The sequence below is a fragment of the Electrophorus electricus genome, chromosome 21, assembly GCF_013358815.1.
Source record: "Electrophorus electricus isolate fEleEle1 chromosome 21, fEleEle1.pri, whole genome shotgun sequence".
NCBI classification, from domain to species: domain Eukaryota; kingdom Metazoa; phylum Chordata; class Actinopteri; order Gymnotiformes; family Gymnotidae; genus Electrophorus; species Electrophorus electricus.
Window position 1 is genome coordinate 10,478,347 of NC_049555.1, and position 18,444 is coordinate 10,496,790.

An 18,444-nucleotide genomic window follows, 5' to 3' on the forward strand; every position below is an offset into this window, starting at 1 on the left:
GAGCTGCTGCCACTCAGCCAGCCAAATCCGACATTCACGATCACACCAACAATACAAGCAGGAAGTCGCAGATTGGATCCAGACCTTCTGCCCGAGGGAGCTCGTTGGCGCCAGTCTGCCGGACACTAACGAACGCCCAATGAAGTCCATGCAAACAAAGCCGTTTCGGGAAGCCTCTGATCTGGGCGGTGTAGGTGGAGCCCCAGGAGAAAAGCGGCCCAGGGGAGGGTGCTGCCCTGTCAGGGCTGATCTGGTGGTGTGTTGAAACCAGCACGCTGCCCCTGGGGCACAAGCCTTCAAAAGCTGTAGGGAATTGTAAGTCAGGGCTGGACCTGCCACGTCGCTCCATGCTGGCAGCCGGAACCAGAGGAGGCTGGGATTTCAAAGCTGGGGGCCCCCCCTCAGTGGAGAAAGCGGCGAGCCGTGGCAGGAGTCGAGTGTCTGAGAGGGCCGTGGTCCGCTGCCCGGCTGCTGGGCGCACGCCCGTGACCATGCAGCGATGCCGAACGAGCGGTTCGCATGGGCTAAACGTTTCGGCAGCTCTTGCAGGGAGGCGCACACAGGAGAGACGCTGTTTGACAGCGTCTGCAGCCTCCACGGTAGGAGTGAGCGCGGGCGGCCCTCAGCCAGCTGTCAGTGCATAAAAGGCCAGCCCCTGCAACCGCTGCACCTTGTTGGTTTCTGAAAGGACCCGCCAACTAGTCTGGAATATTAAGTGGCCGACGTGCGAAAGCTGAAGCCTGCCGACGATGACAGGGAGGGAGAGCTTCAAAAAGCCTCGCGATGTGATGCCATCTCCGTTGAGCAGTGAAGATGAGGAAGAGTCTCGAGAGGAGTGGGGGGGTATTTCACCCACATCTGAACTGCGCATATGCACAAGATATTATTCACTAATCAAAGGCTTCCCTTTCATATCAGGAGTTATGATTCATCCTCCACAAGAAGAGAGAGAGAGGGGGGGGGAAGAAGGAGGGATGGGGAGAGAGAGAGGGAGAGAGGGAGAGAGAGAGAGAGAGAGAGAGAGAGAGAGAGAGAGAGAGAGAGAGAGAGAGAGAGAGAGAGAGAGAGAGAGAGAGAGAAAGACAAGACAGGGGAGACAAACAGAGACAGAGGTAGAGAAAAAGAAAGAAGCAGACAGAGAGAGAGTGGGATGAGAGGTGTTTCAGGACATCTATCACTCCTCCTCCAGATCTGAAACACAAGGACTGTCAATGACCTGCAGCAGGCTGCCGGAAGCACGCCTTCATCAATCTCTCCGCAGTCTTCCTCCCACTAACCAGCAGCAGCAGCAGCAGCAGCATGGGAGCAAGCCTGGCTCTGACAAACTGGAAACCGACTCCCCATCGCATTTTGGAAAACGGCGAACCAATGGATCCTCCATGTATCCATAATGAAAAAGGCAGGCACTCTTGGAACAGGAACAGGAAGCGCACATGGTTAGACGGATCCGTATGGGACTCCTTTCATTTGTGTGCTTAAAACAAAAGCACAACAACAACAACAACAACGGAGCCGAGTCCCACTGATTTTAAGCACTGATTATACAGAAGCCAGCAGCTCCTTTATACCGTGAGATTAGAGGGAGAGCGGAATAAAAGTGATCCATTTAGAAAATCATTTACGATTAAATACGGAGGAGAGGAAAGGAGGCCGACTAAAGGACTTGGGGCCATTCGGTTTAACGCATCACCAGATCTAAAGAGGCAATGAACTTGATGCACTGGTTCAATCTGCACTTTCAGTGGCAATTATGCGATGTTTCAGCCTCAGTCTTAATGCACTCCACTTCAAGAACAAGGCTGAGGCGGACAGGCGCAGAACAATGACTGATGGATCTGTCACCGTGTCTGAGGAGTCGTGGAGACGGTGATGCGTGCGGTCGGTACTTTACAACAGGCCTGCTTGGGCGCGGAGAGAACAGACTGCAGATCTACTTACTGTGGCTGAGAACAGAAAGGACAGAACAAACGCTCTCGCGCAGTACAAGGGGAAGGGGCGGGGCATCAGTTGCTGCAAAAATAAATACGGAGTTGACAATGGCATCAAAGTCGATGACACTTTCTTGTTCACGTGACTTGCAACAAACCTGTAGAGACGTGAGTGAAGAATGATCAACATAACAGCTTCAAGATCAGATACGACATCTGCAGTCATGCATAATTTCTCCATAAAGGATTACTGACACAGAAAATCAGCACAGAATGAGTTTCCTAACATAGAAACCAATAGCCAAAATAAGTTAAGATTTGGTGTCTCTTTGGGAATTCGATAAATGACTAGAAAACTGTGTATTAAACATCAAACATATGGGGTTTTCTGTCTAAAGCCTTGGGTATGCTGCTAGCGTTCAGCATATGGCAAGTTCACACAGGCCAAGCATGAGTGGCAGCAACAGTGTGAATCCGACAAGCGGCAGCGCAAACACTGGCAGCGTGAGCCAGGCCCAATCTGCACGGCCACGGCGCTGCAATCCCTGATAATCTCCTGCCATACGCTCCCGACAGAGAGCGGATTACACCAAATTAATCATTAGACCTTTAAAAACAAAAAAAAAAAAAAAAAAAAAAACACTTCGATATGAGAGAGATCACAAAGGTGAAGAGAAAGGGACTCGAGCATGCGTTTTCTACAGACACACTGCAGGTCCCTTCCAACGTGACGCTCGCGCAGGGCATCGAACCGCCTCTACCCGGCACTGCTGAGGTCAGGGGTGAAAGTCCTCCCTCGGGCACTTGGGCGCGGCTGCGTGTCCTGGCGAGACGGTGCAGATCCAGCCCCGGAGCTGGATACACAGGAGGTGAGCACGGGAGAATTCCAGAAGGGGGAACTGGACGGCCTGGCGGGAGCTAGCTAACCAGAGCAGACGGGTGCCGCTGCACCGCGGGAGCACACATGCAGCGCTGTCGAATGGAGCAGAGTGTGGCTGACTAATAATGCAGAGCAACAGATGAGCTACAGTCTATTAACCACATGCAAGACAGGTGTACCCAACACAGTGGCCAGTGTTTTAAGAGGCATGGTAGCGTGGATGAGTATGCATGAAGGATATGTGGTTACCGTGTAGGCTGGATTAATAACTAATGGCTAGAGGGAATCTGTAGGTTATTAAAACTTACATTCTCCACACTCTCAACTGATTAAAATCTTAAAGCCCAGGGCAACTCTGACTTGTTTTTCTCATTATTAGCTGCTTCTGGCCCTTTTAGACATATACAAAGGATGTCCGACAAATCGCATTCTAAATTCCAGAAGGTTATTGATTTATTTCACTAGACGTTTTCTATTTCAATGCAATATGTGTGGTCTTGATGCAAGGTAAAGCTTGCATAAGCTTTACTGAGTGAAGGCTACACCAACATTAGCTATAGGAAATTCTGAATATAGTTAATGCTAAACTGTTATTTTGCAGTGAAATCCAAGTAATCTTTCACTGAGGTATGCCATGTGTCCAAGTCTATGGTTTCTTTTTCATCCTGATCAAAAACATAAAAACCTACCATTCTATCAAAACCTGAGAACGTGACTTGACTAGTAGCAGAAGGTGAGAATTATTTGCAAACTCCTCATTGGTTGTTTTGTACATGTATGGTTGTATGATTCCAATGCTCCATGCTTGAACCATTATAATTCAAGTCTGCTTGAGGAGAGTAGCAGGTTGCAACACTAACAGTGGGCTGTCAATCAAGCATGCTCATTGGAATCAATCTGGGCAGAGTCCTAGTATATCAAATAAAACTGATTTAGATGTTTTTGAGCAATGTTATCATAATTTATGTGCTATATGAAACATACAACACAAGTTTAGTACCATAAAAAAAATGTAACATTTTATGTTCCTTGGGTCTTTTAAAAAAAGCACTCAAAACCGGTGAGTTTTTCTTTCCTACTACCTGCTTCTAAGCAGCCTGTGATCCCAGCCACATATTTGAAGGCAGCTGGCACTACAGCGCAACCCCAGAACCTAGCAATCCAGAAAATAAACAACCAACCACAAACATGATATTACCAGCCTAACTCCACCGAGACCTGCATCCAGAGTCCTTTCTGAGTCTGCTTTGATGTGAATTGCACCAAGTGCAAAATGAAATCCAATCTGCTCTCCAGTGTAAAACAATTAAAAAAAATAATAAAAACATTTACAAAATGAAAGCAAGCAAGTAAACAAACAAACAAACAAACAAACAAAACTTAAAGAAAACCTGCTCTCTCTGGTCTAAAAGGTTTTTCAGAGCAGACTCCAAAATTAGCAGACAGTAAAAGGTGTCGCTCCTCTTCAGTGGGATTGCGGACAGGAATGTGTGGAGCTACTGGTGCTGTGAGAGCCTGCTCCAGACTGGGGACTAGCAGAGCTGCACAGTACAAAGGCACGTTCGTTTGTTTGAAGCAAGCGCACGCTTGCGTGTGAGTGGGTGTTTACGCGGAAGCAAAAGAGACAGACAGATGTATATTGAATTCGGTAACCAGGCATCCATGTCAAATTTGAGGTTTCTGGTCATTAAACTAGCCTAGCTAGTGTGTGCACATATGCATGGGAAACAAGTAAAGACCAACCCTGAGCAGACATGTGCATGTAGGATAAAAAAGGAGAAACAGCTGAAGGCTCCTAGGAGAGGAACTCTTCTCAAGTTCTCTTGACGGTTTTATTTCAATCACGTCAGTAAAGGTGTTAAAAGACTTCATTAAACTATGCCTTATCTGAAGAAATAGCTTAAACTAATTCAGTTCAATGGAACCACTATAAATCAAGACCATACCAGCAAGGGAAAAAAAATTTTTTTCTTGGTACAGGAGGATTAGAGGACATTCAAGGTTAGCATCATGCATTAAATAAAAACATAAATAAATAAGTAATGTACATGACCCCACCTACTCAGCCTCTGTAGGAGTTGGAACCAGCAAAGAAAGGGTTAATGTGGAGAAATCCCAGTAACACATTACAGACCTGTAGGACACATGTGCAATGACTGTGTGTGCACGTATGCATGCATACATGCATGTCTCAAAATAGCCCCTAGGCTTTGCCTTCTTACTCTAGTTATGGTCATGACATCCCTCAACAGATGTCTTCAAGCTCATACTGCTAAGATGAAACTCAAGAAAAGTTTCAACTGTGCCACCATATATCTTATAAAATGAAATTCTGTTCTGAAAGATCAAACTAACTAGCTCAGACTTGGAGAGCGGAGCAATGAGTCCCTGAGGATGGACCTTTTGTGCATGGAAGTAGTGACAAATGGTGATCTTATGACCTTGAAGTGCTGCAACATGTCAAAGAGCTGGAGAGACACAAAGGCCACAGGGAAGATCGTGTGTGTGTGCATAATCAGGCTGAATGTAGTACCTCAAAGATACTCTCTCCAACCACCTCACAACTGTGCAAAAAAATTAAATAAATAAATAAATAAATAAACATTTAAAAATTTATTCTCTACACCATAGTATGTAATTAAACACATTATATGTATTCTCACACACACACACACACACACACACACTGACACACGCGCACGCACACTAACACACACACACACACACACACACAGAGAGACAGAGAGAGAGCACGAGAGAGTGTTAGCAACTGCTGTGTGCTGTAGAAAAAGATGAAAAATAGAGATTGAAAACTGTAGCGAAATACACAAGGTTTCCAAAGAGAGAGAAAGATTTCTGACAGAGGTCCTTCATCAGCCAGGCAAGAACTTTAAAGCACTTTGCTTACAGAGCTGATGAAGGACCTCTGTCTAAAAGATCCCGTTTCTGTAGTGTGCACTTCACTACAATTTTAATAGCTTTATAGCATACAGAGCTAATTGGTTTGCCAGTGTCAACTTCCTTTTAAGAAAATACCACAAAAAAAGGAATTTATTTTTTTGTTGTTGAAATGGTCAATGTATTCCACTAGAGTGGTGATTGTGTCCATTCTCTTTGTCATGGCTCACAGTTTTTGGGTTGCTGGAAGCAGGACAAACCACTCTTGCTTTTGATTGATTTAAAAACAAGAAAGTGCGTCAGTGGAACATGCTCGATGGCAGCGATTGTTTCAGCTACTGTTGGTCGCTCAATGGTGTGCTGTTGTTTTTGGACCTTGTTTTTGGAGTTCATTTTCATTCTTTTCCTTTAAGAGACATTTTATTTGAACTTGAATTATACATTTGAATAAGAAATTATTTAAATAATTTACGCAAATTGCATAAGTTGTTTCTGAACAAAAATTATTTATTTTTCTCTATTCCACCCAAGAACACTTTCTTATGATGTTATTATGAAGTCTGAAGGGTTACCATTTCCATAACCACTGTTTTGTTCCATTTCAACTCATTTCATTCCAAAGCTCATAGCATAATGTGCATCATTATCACAAGTTTTACTTGCTCCAGGGAGCAGTGTGACATTTCTGATTGTCTGAGCCCCTCCCCCCGCCCGGAAAATGTAAAAACACCATACTGGGCAGCGGTAACTCAGTGGTTAAGGTACCTGACTAGTAATCAGAAGGTTAATGAGCAAGGCCCTTAACCCTCAGTTGTATTCAGTCATAAATGTAAGTTTTTTAGGATAAAAGCATCAGCTGAATGCTGTAAATGCACTGGGGATGGGGTACTCTTCGCCTGAAAGAAGCTGAGCTTAAATCGGATGCAAAGAAGTGTGGAATTAGGACTCATATCACATTATAAACTTCCCATCTGCATACATTACCAAAGATTTGGGATCTGATTATAATGACTTCATAACCATGCATAATTACACAGAACTCTTCTATTCCACCTAACTGTTCTCCTTGAGCTAATTAAAGGATACCAGGTTCTCTCAACTCAGTTGATGTTTGAAGAAGTGTAATTATAACTTGTTTGATTCCAATTTATTTTGACATCTGGTCATATTGTAAACATGTGCACTTTACTAACAGGTTTGTTTTGTTGTGTGTATATTAATAGTGCTCTGTGGATTCCATTATATTTTCTCTCCAATTTAGTCTTAAATTTCTACATGTAATTTATATTTTGTTTATATGCAGAAAACCTAACAAACTCTACAACACAAAATCAACATACTTAATATAAATCTAATTCACTGAAAAATGCTCTTATTTAGGACTTCATAAACAAAAACAGTGACATTTTGAAGTCAAATTCCAGTATTTTGACATTTTGTAAAGCATAAACATTCTGCTTTTTTGGCCTTGCATTCCCGTTCTTTAAATCTCCACGTAGGCCTATACAGTGGTCGTATATTTGATGGGTATCTCTATTAAAAGTCTGTCATTGAAAAAAACCCTAGTCTATTAGCCATGTTTTGGATTTAATAAAGCTCCTCTCAGTTATGTTAGCTCAGAGGAAAGTAAATGTAAAATATAGCTATTTCTGACCAAACTTATTTAGTCATTTGGGGACTGTTGAGCCGTAAACTTGGCTGAATTTTTCGGAGGTTTTTTTTTTTTTTGTGTGTGTGTGTGTGTGTGTGTGTGTCGCTTGTGATATTTCGGTTGACTGTCACGTTGACGTGTTGTAGTCATGCCAACATATTCTACTGGAACTAAAACACACCACCACTTTATTTGCATGCCAATCATAGCAGCTACGCAAGAATGTTATTCCTGCACCTTTCAGTAAACGTTGGAATGGAAATTCTATTTTTGCTTGTGAATTCCATCAAATCTGTGATTGTGTGAAACCTGACTCCACAGGGACCTATATTACTTCTGCTCACTCAACTTTATGACTGGGACAACTGTTCCCTGAACAGTTCTTTTTTTCATATATGAGATTTTTGAGGCTTTTCTCAATAGGAAAAGAGTAAGAGGGGAGGAAGAAAAACAAAACAAAACAGGAAGACCAGGCAAGGAAGAAGATAATTACTTCATAATAAAGTAAACAGGGGTAAAGCATAGAACAGACATGTATTTTACATCAGCTCTACCATGCAAACTAAATAAGGCCAGTAGCGTTGTGGTGGATAGTCTACTATATTAAGCTACTACAAAACTTGGTTCAAGCAAAAAGCTTGCTTTATGATCACTGACAAATATCTGTTAAAAATTTGTCATGTCTTGGAGTTCACCCATGCTAAGGTTAAAATGTGTCTGTGGAAAATGTGACAGCATTGTCTATGAATGTTAAGCAAAAGAGCTGCTAAGGGTCTCATCACTGACCCACTGGCAAACACTGGTCCCAAGTTACCTACACAGGAACCAGCTTACATAAGACCTTCTGAGCTGCAATCAAACTGGGTACAATTAAAATTCCATTACAGAGTTTCTGGCCACTTTGTGCTGCTGAGGCCATGAAGTCACTCCCTGATCATCAAGCACAGCTGAAGCACATGGGCTGCCATGGGACAGGCGTCCTCGGATTTTTCCCCCTGCTCAACTAGGGAAGCTGAGAAGGTTCTAGATAATTGCCCTTGACGACTCCAGTCACAGCATGGGTCAAAGCAAAGGCCAACAGCTGCAGACTTCAATATACCAGATTGGCGTGTTCCCATTTCCAAAACTGGGGGGGTGGGTGTGGGGAATCAGACACTGGCTGAGATCAGGGACAGGTGCTGCCTTTACTGCCATAAAACTTCAATTTAGGAAGTGCAAACATTGGTCTTTAAAATTCCACTTTCCACTGAAAAGTCTATTTGGTGTCTGCTTCGGAATGTAGCTACCAGCGTAAACCTGAAGACAAGCTCAAAGAATGTGAACACTGAACTGATGATGGGGGCAGGGAAATCTATTTGCTCATAAAAATCACAGACAGGATGGCTTCCAGAGATCACTGCTGTTTGAGGTATTCAGTAAGGAATAAAGCTGAACCTGCCAGAGTTTAAATCAGCAGTTGACTAACGGATAAGAAAGTGAAGTTCTGGAGGACACTTATGATTCTTCTGGAAGAAAACCCTTGGAGGGAACAGTAAACAGTGCTAAAATGAAAGATTTGAGATTGATCCAAAGCCTTACAGACCCGATCTCAGCTGGGCACAAGAAGGGAGCAGGTGGGGTGAGACATGTCCAACAGCCATGTCAAAAGTCTGGCAGCTTATTGGACAGCAGGGAGCACAGCAGGCCAATGAGAGAAGCCTACCTCTCCCTGAGAAGCAAGTCTGATCACCACCCTCGTTCTGGCTGCTTCACAAAGCTGGCACACACCAAATAAGTCTGGCCAGGCCCAGTGCTGCCAAAGAATAATAGCAACTTTGAGGAGGAAAATTGTCTTTGTTCATTTGATAGTTACTATCATAAACTACAGAGGAAAATAGGACAGTTACAATTACACATTCTCCTTTGGCTCCCTGAGCAGAAGAACAGGATGATTTCTAGATGGTGGAGGGCTTTGTGCTTTTTGGACTGGAATTAGGAGAGGCCATACGAGGATATATATGTATAAAATATATATGTGTGTGTGTGTGTGTGTGCATGCGCGCGTGTGCGCGTGTGTGTGTGCGCGAGCAAGAGAGGAGGCAGGAGGTGCCCTTGGTGTGACACAGCAAGGAGTTCAATCGCCACGATGAACAAACCCGGGCAGCCAAGCACTAAAGACCCCTGCAGACCTCCTGACACTGTGTAAGCACAACCTGACACCAAGTACCCACAAGCAAAGAAAAGAGGGCACACTGACGAAACTACAAAGACATGATCCTTATGTGGTAGCCACACCAAATGAGAAGCCACAGTGCTTGAAAGGGTCAGAGTAATGATCCCAGAACTTTACCAAGAGGTTTCTTCTGCTATGTTGCACTGCTATGTTGCATTTATGTTTTAAAAAGGACTAAAACAGACTTGTTCATAGTTCAAAAACAAACCGCAAAAATGAGGCAAACATCTTTGCTTACACTCAATTTAAAAAGGCAAAGACGCTGCTTCGGCCCAGAAACCAGATGAGTAAAGTAACCAAGGCCAGCAGCAAAAATTGGAAAAAGTAAATGGCTAACTTTTGGAGTGCAAGGAAGTAGAAAGTACAGTGCTAAAACGACCAAATAAATGGGCAATGAGAGCCGAGGGTAAGAAATGGAAAGGGCAGAATCTCAGAGAAGGCCCAATGCAATTCATCAAGTAATAAGGCAGTTTCCAGAAGCTGTTGCTAGGTGGGCACATTGGCTTTCAAAAACTAGCACTGGTGTAATGGTGACAAAAGCTTGGAGCCAAGGCACGCAACAGAAAGATCTTTGTGCAAAGAAGTGCTCAGATCAAGAGCCACCAATAAACACTTGAAAAAGGGACGTTAAAGTGACATCAGTAGGATTTTGGTGCCATAGCCTGTAAATGGGACAACCCTCCCCCCTGTACCACTGCAAAGGACAAACAACTAACCAGCCTCTCAGCCTCTCACTTCAAATTAAAGTGAGCTCCAAACCAGTATGGAGAGAAATGGTCAATATTTACCTCTTGCTTTGCTTCTGTTCTTCAGTGTGCTGCATTTGAAAAGGCACAAGGATGACGAGGGATACATTACAGTCAGTCAGCTTTAGTTTAAAGCTCCAGTTTCAACCATATTAGAGGAGTCAGATATCACAGCTCACATTTTTATATTTTCAACAATGCTTTAGGGCACTGTAAGAACAGTATCAATTAGCCATTCCACGGTTTCTTATTTTTTGGCCTTTTGTTTTTAATTTATTGTTGAATTATGTGAACAAAATGGCAATTTGAAGCTGAGGTCTGAAACGGGTGCCTGATAAGGACCAAAAAAGCACCAGTGCAAGTAAAACAAGCCATAAATGACACTAATAATCAGAGAAGCATCAAGCTTAGCTATGCCAAAATTAACTTCTGGAGGATAGTTAAGAAGAGGGGAAAACAACGGAAAACCAAGCAGCAATGTATCTATTACTATAGCGAGTCATTTCACATATTAAACAGAGAATCCTCGAACAAACATCTAACTCATGGCAAAATACTCTCAGGTATAGGCACACAAGTGTTATAGGATATTGTTAGACTATATACTGGACACACATGTACTCTCAAAGGACATTCAACAAAGCATTAGTAAGTGGAGCCAATCTTAAATTAGGATTACAGACAGACAATGTTAAAACGTTAAATATGAACAAGAAAAATCTTTCCATGTTGAAACATGGCATAGGTTGTGTTTTAGAGGAGATAAGACATTCATCCAATGGCTGCAGAGCCAATCTGGTGGATCATCATGGAACACACCAATTTGGTATGTCTATGGTATGTGATCAACCATCAACAGTGATTTCTTAACCATACAAACATTCAACACTTCCTGTGTACTCAAAAAGACAAAAGCTAAATGAATGAATACTTATTTCACTGATAAGGCCATTTGACTTTAGCGCTGATTGTACTCCAGGGCTCAAAGCACAGTCTGCAGTTTGTTTGGTTTTTTTTAAAGGGTGGGGCTAGCAAGTGTTACGTCTGGTGAACAATGTGACAAATCACTTAACACGGCATCCTCTGTGTACTACATTACCTTCAGGAACGAAAGCAAAATGGGGTCACCTTTTCAAAAGGTGCACCTCCTGATAGTGTCTCAGACACAAATAAAATGAGAGAATATCTATTGCGCGAGACAATTTTCACTTAACAGAAATACACATTGGTCTGGTACAAAAGGCTGTACTTTTCTCTCTCCCCCATAAAACCACCAGTCATCCGTTTCACAATAAATAAATAAAAATCTGCAACACAGCTGGCATATTGATTACAAGCACGCTATAAACCTTTGCTGTCTCCAGGTTTTATTGATCTTGGATGCCCGAAATCCATTAGCGCCCTTTACATTCATAGTGCTTTGTGTCACGACTAGGATACAGCAAGTTCTCTCTCGTGTTTCCTTTAAACACGGCTGTGTAGAGGCGAGGCGAGGCAGCGCTGGATTAGTGCCGTTGGCGGCGGGCCTGCTGGTGCTGCTCTTTGGCTGGCCCTTCAGTCAATGAGGGCATCCAAGTGATCCGAATTACCAGAGTGGCTTCTGTGTCCAAGGGCTCCAGGAAGTGTCCAGCTAAGGGCCAGGCAAGAGCGACTTCCCGCATTTGACTATTATTAGACACCTCAGGAGGTCTTGGCTCTGCACTTTGGTGCCAGGACTGCACACAAAGCTTGCCTATATTGAGTCGACTCAAGTGGATCAAGAAGTGAGGCAGAAAAAGACAGGACCACAAACAGGACCGCTGAGACAGCGTACCGACAAACCTCCATTTGAATACTTGAAGCAAGCTAAATGTTGGCTTCACTTGTCTGTGGGTAAAGGTTCGACATCTTTCCTTGATAGCTTTCCAAATACCAGTAGCTCAGAGAGTCCTTGTTATGATGTTTAGACAGTACACCTCTGTATGAAAACAACACCAGGGTAATCAACAACTGTAAGTCTTTACTGCAAAGAAGTCAATCAGTAGAAGTTCATTACATCCCTGCTCTCTATCCTTTAAAAAACAGGCCTCATTAATAGTTGGCACAAGGGACAATTTAGACTCCTTACTGTCTCCTTGCTTCTTCTGAGTGCTTCAAACTTCTCCACAGACAAAATCATAATCCAAAAATCCCCGTACACCTTCAACTATAATTAATTCTGGAGAACATATCTATTAATCAAACCTCACACTGGCCTTTGGTATATCCCAGTCCCCAAGGCAATAATAAAAGGTGATCATGGGGTATGAGGTAAAGAACGCCATATTATAAAAGGTAAAGTTTCTTGTTATGACTGTATGCTACTTAATTATACCTTTAAAAGGACTGACTGGGCCAAATCAGAGTGATTTCTTTAGAGACCAGAGGCATGATGTGCAATCCATTTAGGTGGCAATGTTGAGATCTGACTGCAGCAGAGTGGAATATTAAAGCAAGTTTCTCTCTGCAGATTTCCCCACTAAAATAAGTCAGGACAAAGGACTTAACACCATTCTTTATGTCATTACTCATTCTGACAGCTCTGAATCTTCCCCAAATAACTATAAATAAAAACAGGTCTTCTGCCAACACGGAGAAAAATCTAGTTTTTAGTTGCAAACAGGCAGATGCTAGGGAACAATTAACCTTCAGACTAAGGTTCATAAGTCAAAAACTTCAGACTACCCACAAATGACCAGTGAGCAATAATGAAACAGAACGGCTGGCGAATACTACAAGCTAGTTTATTCAGAGGCATTTAGGACTAATTAACCCTTGGGCACCTCTGTGGAGACTTGGGGAAGAAGTAAAGAGGATTTCCACGTTATCTCCGGCAGAAACGGGACAGGCTGAACTGACCATCTGTCTCCCCTTTGCAGACAGTAGGGTTGGCACAGTAATAAATGGGAGGAAAGGCATGATAAACGTTTACTGAAGCTGAACGAGTGGTTAGGAGAATCAGCAGGCACAAGGCCCGGCCGTTTCAAAAGAAACTATGACAACTGCAAGCGGGAATGACACTCATGCAGGCTTACTGAAGCACACTGCATAAAGAAAAAAATAATTTCTTAGCGTACAGCTGGAGAAATCTATCCAGCCCCTTTGATTGCCTGCATTTCACAGTATACAATTCCCAACTCAAATCTGCATTGGAATATACTATCTCTCAGTGGCCCACAAATATCTATAAATACACAAAAAGCAGCAATACATGGGAGTTGACAACATGCCTGGCAGACCCAATTTTTGGTGTGATTAAGTAGGCAGGGGGGTGATATTACATCATCAAGAGTCCACTAATACCTTTCAAAAGCAGCACGACACCCTACCCAGCACCGCACACAAACATGCAGGCGGCAGTGCATCAGTGGTCATATGGCACAGAGTGGGAAGAGCAGGTTTAATGCAGGTAAGGTCAGCCTGTTGCGGTGGGGCACATGCAAAATTAAATAAAGAAGAGTAACTAAATGATGGTAAACTGGCAGCTAGCTAGAAATTAGTTAAAGAGCTAAAAGACTTTGGTCTCTAGTTAAACCCCTTTGGTAGGGGTGCAGAAAAATCAACTCAAGTGAAGGAAAAAGGAGAAAAAAAACTATAATAATCTAAATTATTGATTTACATTCACTACTGATAAGGAGGGGAATGAGGTCGTTTTGTGTTACACATTCAGCCCATCTACCCCAACAAAAACTTGAAAGTTTCAAAACTAATAAGACATATGGAGACAAATCAGAGCCATTTAAAAGGCAAGCCAATTGAACATTTTCATGAATTACTGCACATTTGAAAAGGACAGCAGATCTGTATGAGAAGGATTTCAAAAGACTAATGAAAAACCCTTGAGGGCATGGTACGGGGGTGGGGTGAGGTGTGGCAACTTGGATTGCCTCAGAATGGCTTCCCGAATCAAAGAAACCCCCTAAACTCCCTTGATTTACATATAGTACTGTAGTAACATGCAGTTACAACACTGTTGTATAATTTCCTCTTCAGCTGTCATGATATAAAAAGCAGGCAAGTTGAAAATATTAGACAACTGCTGCCTATCCTGGCTTCGTGTCGCCTTGCACTCCCCCTCACTTGCCTGCCCGCTACGAAACAAGATGAAACTTTACCTTGTTCGATGCCGATGCACTCAGAGCACCGGTCCAAAAAGTGGATATTTGTGATTTACTTCACCTCCTTTTAAAAAACAAAAACCTACAGCAGTCACCTGAGAGCCATTGTTTACACTGCTATCTGGCTCTGTGAGTAGGTCATCTTGATTCAGAGCATCTTCAAATGTGAACGGGAAGTTTCCGTCACTCTGTCACACAATGAAGACTGATTTTTACTTAACTGCTCTCACCAGGATCCCACAGATGACTTATTTATGTCAGCATTCTGAATTCAAAATGTGTTTAATTTGTTTAATCTATAATTAGAATTATAGACTACACAATATTTCACTCTGTCACACCCATGACTGAGAACACAAATTAATCATGAAAGTGCACTGAATGAAAACTGAACACTGTTTCAAAAACACTTAAGAACACCCAGGATTCCTGCCCCCACCTCCTGCAGGTTCTGAAATATGAAGTTCAATCATCTGAGCCATATGTGTTGTGACATTTTATTACTGCCCAAAAAGTAAAAATCCACTGGACACACCGGATTTCTGCCTCTGTATAAGTCACATGTATTTTAGGTTACCTTGGCTAACAAACCAACTATTTAAAAACTAGGTGTTAGCAAATATCACTTAGATACCATATAAGAACATGCAGAGGTGATGGAGACGGCTTCATTTTAGGAAGCAGTGATTTTAAAGGAGAATTTCGAAGGCAAGAAGATGTCAACCATGAATTACATCCACCGAGATGAGATTTATTTGCCAAGCTCGGACAATGTTAAACACTCTGATCGTTATGCTGAACAGGTCGCATATCTGGCCGAAGTTCAACAGAGACAAAAGGAGAGTTCATCATTTCTGTTTTATCTCATATATCTCTGCCGATTGCTTTTTGAGTGTCTCTCACCACGCACAGGAGTTATAAGAAGCATGTTCAGTCCGCGCGTTTTAGAGGCACCTCGATCAATCAGGACATTTTGGTTTTTGGGATGAAGGTATGCTATCTCGTAGTTATTGTAAGGACGCAAACACAAGCTCTATTGTGTAATCAAATGCCGAACTGACCTTTACAAGCTCTGGTAAATCATTACCCAGCACTGCGGCTATTTACACAATGCAGCATGCTTGAAAACGAACTGTAGGAAAACGAATATGACAAATCGACACAGTCAAAACAAATGAGCTGATGAGTCAAAAGATGATCAGATGAGTAGTGCTTACAGCGCTTAACAGTAACAGGAAACTTGTAAAACGTCAGTAGCTAACGAACAAACTTTATCATTAGCTGGCTGGCTAGCTCGTAATATGTTTTAGCAAGAGTGTTTCAGAGGAGGCATTATAAACGCCAAGAACTGAAGCGCAGATCCTTCACGATTCCAGAAATCTAAAAAAAAAACATGCAGACGTAAAGTTAGCCTAACATAGCCGAGACGGTCACTGATGGCATACACTGGCACAATGTCTTGCTTCCGAAACGTCTTATAGTGGAAAAACAATATATGGCAAATATGCCAAATTACAAACACAGACTCCAAATCACCTGTGTGTCTACATGAATGCGTACATGGTTAGATGCTGCCGGTACTTGCTTTTCCAGAGTTTTAGGAGAACTATGAAGTTCTGCCATTCCTACCGTAATAGCTCCTACTAGCAAGAGGGTAACTTCACTGGCAGTGACAAGGACAAGCTGCCACAACACCTTTCGTCTAATCTCTGTAAAGAACTGGCATTTGAATTAGCCTGAGTGCTTTAACTGAAAGACTGGCTACACTTTTGAATGCGGTTATGGGCTATATAGGAAAACAAAGATGCCAACTCAAAGGCAGTGTGCACTGTCGACATGTTGGCACTGCACTCCATCAAAACAAGCCCCTTAAATATTCACGTCTGTGCTCGTTACAGATATTACACTTACCGTTGCAGTCTGTCAGTATATTCTTTCAACCCTGGACGGCTACAAAGCAACGTGGTAAGACGCAAAAGTGTAGGCTTCACTTCACTTGAGAGAGGAACGACGTCCCTTCTATGGCAACCAACAACACCGGAATGAACACACACACGGCTTGCTATAGCACTGGGAACACTCTCCCAAACATCGCGAGATGCAACGAGACAAAAATCAGAACGTCCAATCGTAATGCAAAATGTTTATCCAATGGAATTACAGGCGTCAAGATATACCCGTGCTAGGATTGGACAGGCTTTCAAGATTGACACTAGGGACAACCATACAAAGCTCAGTTTAATGTTTAGTAAACATTTTTGCAAAATTTACTCAAGTAGACTTTTACATACCCCTCAGATTTGCTTATAATACATTTGTAATTTTTTTAGCCTCACGGGGACATGTGCGTTACATGTCAGACAGTTTAAATAACAGAAAATTAGGAAACTGCGTTCACACCAGTTCTCCATAGCTGCAACTTTTAAATGTGTTGTTTATCTGTAGCACTGTGCATTGTGCAATCAATGTAAGAAGTCTATCCAAGCCCCGAGGTTTGCAGTTGGTTATGTCCTATAAATGGTCCCCACTGCCCCACTTTAAAACTGTAGTAAAATACACCGTTCCCAGAGGAACAACGTTTCGGACAGTGTTCCTTCATCAGCTGTGCAATGTGGTTACGTGAATCATACTGTCAGTCGATATGTCATACCGTTTGCTAGCTGTACTTAACAACCACGAACACCTTATAGCTCCAGTGGTGAAAGCATTATGCTCTTCATAATACCCATCCACTGAAGAGGACGACATTAAGGGGCCAGTCTTGAGAACAACTTTAGTTTACATTGAGAGTAAGTTTATTTTAGCTCAGAGTTTCCAATAGTGATATCAGTATAGGTAGTCTCTGCAAACAGACGTAGGTCCAGTCTAGAGGTGGCAAGGTCTAGCATGAACTTGCTTGGCAAAGTAGTCAACAGGCCATGTAATTAAATAAAATGTTATTAATTTTAAAATGTCAAAACACGATCTGCAAACAGGTGTAATCCAAAAGTGAATCTGCATCTATAATGAAAACAGCGCTCATGCACAGCCAGCAGGTCTATTCAGAGACTTATTAGCTGATGGCAAATGAATCTGAGGAAAACACGCTGAGTATAGATGATTAATTTAGATGGCAAAGACCGGGCACAGTCCACTGTCAATTTAAGATGGCTTAGCCTGATTTAAACATATTAATAAACAACTTAAATCATGACATGCAACTATTTGATTGCACTTTTCCAATAAGATGCATTCAGGAATTAGTTAGGCTATAGGACAGTTTTTGTAGAATACAGAATTCTCAATTTAGGGTGCAGATTTGAGTGTGTAATTCCAGAAAAGGGGAAAAACACAGGCACTAACGTGGCAGATTATTCTAGCGTTCCATCAAAGTGCAGCCAGTGCACTTTAAAACATTTTGTTTTGTATTGACAAAAGAGTATGCAAAGAACTAACATTGCTTTTTAGTTAGTAAGCACAGTCATCAAATCAATTATTTTTGTGCTAAAGTGAATTTTTATTACTTTACATGTATTTGACTGCTGTATATTGTACTAAAAGATGTAGAGGTAGTAGAAATTGTGGCGTAGTACACAAGATTACCAGAGAAACAGGATTTTTCCAACAGAGGTCCTTCATCAGATGTGCAAGGAAAGTTGTTTTGAAATTCTAGGAGGTGAAACCAAACAAAACAGTAGATATCATAACATTAATTCCATGGGGTTCTAAAGTTCAAAGAGTATAGATCAGTTTTTTTTTTTCCTTAAGTTCCCTACTTTCATTGCTGCCATGGCAACAACTTGCCACTAGAAATGACAAATCCTTAATTCTGATTGTCCGAAGATGTTCAGAGAAACAATCGGCAATCAGCAATCCTTCTCTTGGTTTCCCTAAAGTAAAGCTGATTGTATCTCTTGCAAGATGCAGTAGACAACTCCTGCAATAATGCATAAGGAGGAATGGGTGATAACAATTAATCCTGTTCTGCTAGGCGATTGTAGCACATATAGCACA

At 42.2% G+C, this 18,444-nt stretch overlaps 1 protein-coding gene across 2 annotated transcripts in view; it reads right to left on the minus strand.

Moving 5' to 3' along the window:
* The window catches only part of glceb (glucuronic acid epimerase b), a 36,847-nt gene extending 20,333 nt beyond the window's left edge, over positions 1-16,514 (minus strand). For both annotated transcript variants that reach the window (XM_035520724.1, XM_035520723.1), the window contains exon 1: positions 16,363-16,514. The gene's annotated coding sequence lies outside the window, so the exon portion shown is untranslated. The remainder of the gene's footprint in view (positions 1-16,362) is intronic.
* Positions 16,515-18,444: the final 1,930 nt, after the last annotated feature.